This window comes from Coffea arabica, chromosome 1c, assembly GCF_036785885.1.
Source record: "Coffea arabica cultivar ET-39 chromosome 1c, Coffea Arabica ET-39 HiFi, whole genome shotgun sequence".
Lineage (NCBI taxonomy): Eukaryota > Viridiplantae > Streptophyta > Magnoliopsida > Gentianales > Rubiaceae > Coffea > Coffea arabica.
In genome coordinates, this window is record NC_092310.1 from 12,745,054 (window position 1) to 12,750,665 (window position 5,612).

Below are 5,612 nucleotides of genomic sequence, written 5' to 3' on the forward strand. Positions count from 1 at the left end.
ACTCAAGCCAGAAGCGGACTCGTTCGGGAGGCTGGTGACCTTGGGATAGTGTTTTAGTATACTCGAATATGACCACGAAGTCGGGTGGAATACTAGCCAGTGAATGCAATGCAATGATTAAAATGAATAACTGAATGAAATTATCACTATGGGAGTTTTTGTTTTCAAATGTTGGAAGTTATAAGGAAGAGATGGACGGAGAATGGTTGAATGACTGAATGAATGGTTCCAAGTGAGCACGTATCCTTTTACTGAGTGTACTATTATTACTTGAATGCTCCAAATGTTTTTCTTGAATGGTTGTTGTTAAATGCAACATGTCCGTGATTTACTGCTTGAATGCTTGTTTGAAACCTCACTGGATTTCTAACTCATTCCATTAGTTTATTTTCCTTACAGGAGATGAAATTCGGAGCAGGAAAGTTTGAACTAGCATGTAATGATCCTTTTGCACATGTATTTTTGACAAACAGAATGTATATTGATATTTGGGGGTGTATCATACGTTTCACTTTTGGGTTGTAATTAAGTTTGAAATTTTGATTCAATTGTAGAACTCAAATGTTATTTTGGAGGGTTGTACGGATATCTTGAGAATTTATTGGAGTGAATATAGTGAGTCCTGAGGAGAGTTGGACAGGTGGTCCGCCAAACCTTTGGATACGCCTTAGGAGGAGGTGGGGTCGTCACAATCATGACAAAGCAAAATCAAATAATGCTTAAGTAGGTGCAATCACTATTGTGATTGCAAAGTCCATTTAATAGTGCAAATTTGTTCAATTTGAAATTGGATAGATGGGATTGATTGTGAACACGACTTTCAATGAATGACAACATTTACAGTTATTTATTTATATTTTTTGTCTTAGATTTGTGTTAGAATCCACGTAGTTTTGATTTGCAAATGTAAAGTACCTGAATCCATGTAAATCATAATGCATTTCTTTCTACAATCTTATTGGTCATAGGGGTTGAGACGATGTAGAGAAATGCAGTTTTAATTCCCAATATTTGGCACTGGCATGATTTTAGTCCCTACATTTTCAATAAAAAAAAATCTGGTCCCTAATGTTTAGCATCTATACTATTTTAGTTCATAAAATTTTGGTAAAAATAAATTTGGTCCCTAATGTTTTTAGTATGAAGAATATTTGTTACAATTGATGGATTCTCCTAATTATTGACAAAATCTAATTATGTTCAGTCACTTTTTCATTAAATTAATCTTTAAAAACAAAGCAAAATAATGATTAACTTTAAATAATAAGAATAACTCATGCGATGGAACGTGTGTGACAGCCCCACCTTCCCCCAAGGCGAACCAAAGAGGTTAGCGGACTGCCTGCCCAACTCTCGCCAGGACTAACGGTGCAGTATAAAGCGATCTATCACGTTTGAAACTTATAACGCGCGCAACAAGGCAAAAGGGCAAAATATCCCAAAATAAAAGAAACGAACTCCAGAGTCGGCCATGAATAGCAACCGACCCGTCCGAAACCCAACCAAGCATCGAAAAACATATACAACATAACATTAGCCATTTACAAGCCACAACGGCAAGCCAAAACCATTCACTAAGGAAGTACACATTCGATTTGCCTATCAAAAGGAAATGAACCCGTTATACATTAGGGTTTCACTTCAAGAGCAATACAAAAGACATTTACATGCTCAATTCGGCAATTGACTATCCAATCCATTCTCAAAAGTAATTATCACCCTGTAAGGAAAACAAATAACACGGAATGAGCTAAAGCCCAGTGGTATACCACCCAATAAGCAATCAAAGTCATATAAGAATGAACTTTCATTTAAGGTGCACAAATAAGCAATGAAGTAAAACGGTAAAAGGATACGGTCGGCTCTCAAGAGCCCATTTCCACGCTTGCAATCTTGATCCAACCTCATTGACTCTCCGTCAATGTTAAAAGTACCAAACCGTAGACCACCCTTTACTTCCAATCCTTCCACCTAACATACCCCAACCGGGCCCGCACTTCATTTCAGTAGTTTTTGGTAATACTCGAGTTTACCGGAACCAAGGGTCTCATTACCACAAGGTTCCCCAGTACAGTCCCCGTGGCAATTCAATCTTCACGACCAAGCCCTCGCCGGCTCGATCCAATTGACTACCAAACGGGGTTGAGCTCAGTAATGCAGTAAGGCCGTTGGACATCGTCCAAACGACATCAATTCAGTTTTCATGAAATGGAATTCACCAACCAATATATCAAGTTCAGTAATGCAATAAAACGGCAGCCATTCAGTGACAATATCAAAAGAGGTGAGGGCGGTCAAGTACACCCTCACCTTAAAAAATTCCAATATGCAAGTAAGCCTTCAAGGCATCACATAAACATTTAGCAAAGCCACATAGTAACCATTTAGTGAGTAGTATACTCACCAAGTGAGAAAGTGGTGTTTCATACACCGTGGTCACCAAGACGTCGTGAGTTATCGTCACGCCCTAGAATCACGCAACAAATGCAGTGAGACTCGATAACGAGTCATATAGCAATGCTAAACACAACCCCAATAGGGTTTCATATGCATAAATGTGCATAATAGCAAACCAGAAATTAGAAAATGGCCTTAGTCTTGGCCCCAAATAGAAAACTGTTTTGCCCTTATTATGCGGTAATGGTGTAAAATTCTCTACGGTTATCGGATAGGGGTGTAAGACCCACCGTTTCGAAGCTATGAAACAGGGCTACAACAATGTAGAAGGTCCCTCAATCCAGTTCCTAGCTTAACTAGGTCGAAAATGCCAAATACTATACCAGAATTACCAAAACAGGTTTGTAAAACACAGAAAACTGTAATCGGTATATCTCAGTCCATACAAGTCCAAATGCCGAAATTCCAAAGGCATAAGTTAGCTAAGTCATCCAGCTACATTTCATCAGAAGACACCAACTCCAAAATCTAAACCAATTCCAGTCAAAATAGCCAATTACTATCGCAGTTTTCGCATTCTGTCCAAAGCAGAACAGCTACAGTAATTTCGTCATAACTCATTCTACATTCATCCAAATACCCTGAAATTTTACAGGCACCTCAAACACATCAATACCTACAACTTTAATGTTTTGAGCAAAGTCTAATTCAGCCTCTAACCCAGTGATCTAAAACCGGACAGAATTGGGATTTTAAGAACCCTAACTTTTCAAATTTCCAACCAAATCCAAAATTGATTGCATTTGCCTATCCAATACACCTCATAGAGTCATTATCCACCATTACCATTCATCATACAAGGCCACAACATTCATTTCATATTAAACCAGAAAAATTCCCAATAAAATAAAAACTTCACCAAAACTCTTCAAATCAAGAAATAAATCATATAATCCTTCACTCATGCCACCATTAAGCATAATATAACCATCATTAGGTATAGGGGAGAGGTTGAAGCATCACTTACCAAGAAACAAGAGAGAGGAGGATGTTGGACACCTTAAACCTTCAAACAAGCTTCACTACTACACTCACTAACACTAGAAGATAGGATTTTATGGAGTGAAATGGATGGAAGCAAATGTTTTTGGTTGATTTGCACCAAGTAGAAGCTTGAAAATTGAAGAAATCTCCTTCCTTTCTTGCTCAAGGTGGCCGGCCAACAAGGAGAGAACAATGGTGAATTTTGTGCAATTTTTGGATATTTAACCTTTGGTCAAAAAAGTCAAAATTGTGAATAGTAATTCTTAAAAGGTATCCAATAAGAAGGTGACACTTGTCACCTTCATAAATGCATTCTTATCTTTCTTTTCTCTCTCACATCAATCACTTCACACACACTACTTATCTCTTAACACCCGATAAATTTTAAACAGTATCCGAAACTTAACCTTATCGGCCGAATTTTTCCGAACTTTTTCGCACTAGTGGGTCCCACGTCCACTATTTACTCTTAATTTTCTAAAATTTCTCCAATGCTAGAAAAATCATCTTAAAACTATAATTGCTCATAAAATCCACTAAGAAAATATTTCTAAGTCAGAAAATGCAGAAAACATGCAATTAAGGGGAAATAAACCCTAGGATAATAATTAGGGTTTTACGGGTTCTCACACTCTCCCCCCCTTAAAAGAATTTCGTCCTCGAAATTTCTCACCTTAATTCCCGAAAAGGTTTGGATATTTCTTTCGCATTTCCTCTTTCATCTCCCAGGTGGCTTCCTCAACTCCGTGGTTTCTCCATAGCACCTTCACTAGTGGAATCCGTTTGTTTCGGAGCTCTTTGACTTTTCGATCGAGTATTTCGACTGGTTTCTCTTCATAGGCCAGTGATTCATCTACTTCGATATCCTCCGGTTGCAATACATGGGATGGGTCAGGATGGTACTTCTTTAGCATTGACACGTGAAATACATCGTGGATTCGAGAGAGACTGGACGGTAGCTCCAATCGATACGCGACCGCTCCAATCCTCTGAAGGATCTTGTAGGGTCCGACGTACCGTGGTTGAAGCTTCTTTCCTTTACCCGCTGTAAGACTTCGTAAGGGTGTGATCTTGAGAAATACGTAGTCCCCAACTTCAAACTCCAAGTCTTTTCTTCGGTTATCCGCGTAGCTCTTTTGGCGACTTTGGGCAGTTTGGATTCGTTGCCGTATCAACTTAACCTTCTCGTGAGCCTCTTCCATCCATGGAATAGTTGTCGGGTCCAGTGCTTTCTTTTCGCCAACTTCGTCCCAGTAAATCGGTGAACGGCACTTGCGTCCGTAGAGAGCTTCGTACGGAGCCATTTGAATTGACGAATGGAAGTTATTGTTATATGCAAATTCGACTAAGGTCATGTGCTGACCCCAGTTGCCTCCAAAGTCCAGAATGCATGTTCGTAGCATGTCTTCAAGAGTTTGAATCGTCCGTTCTGACTGGCCATCCGTCTGAGGATGATAGGTAGTGCTCAAATTGAGTTTAGTCCCCAGGGTTTCTTGAAACTTTTGCCAAAATCGAGACACAAACCGTGGATCCCGATCTGAAACGCTGCTTACAGGAACACCGTGTAGTCTTACAACCTCATCCATGTACAGTCGAGCCAATTTGTCCATTGAGTACTTCATATTCACCGGCAAGAAATGGGCCGACTTGGTTAATCGATCAACGATCACCCAAACGGCATCGTGCCCTCTTTGTGTCCTCGGTAAACCTGAAACGAAGTCCATGGTGATGTTTTCCCACTTCCACTCGGGTATCTCCAAGGGTTGTAACAAACCCAATGGCTTTTGATGCTCCGCCTTCACTTGCTGGCAAATGAGACATTTCTGCACGTACTGCGCGATTTCCCTCTTCATATTGTCCCACCAATAGGTTCCTTTCAGGTCTTGATACATCTTGCTGCTACCCGGATGGATTGTATACTTGGACCTATGAGCTTCCTCCAAAATTTCTGTTTTCAACGAATCGTCCTTTGGTACCACCATTCGATTTCGATACCTCAAAATACCCTCAGGACTCAAATTGAAGTCCATTGTTTCTCCCTTTTCCACTTTCTCTCTCCACTTCCGTACCATCAAATTCTCGCCTTGCGCCTCTTTTATACGTTCCAGTAGAGTGGATGTCACCCTTACATTGCTAAATATCACCTTATGACTCCCAAGACAGGGTTTCCA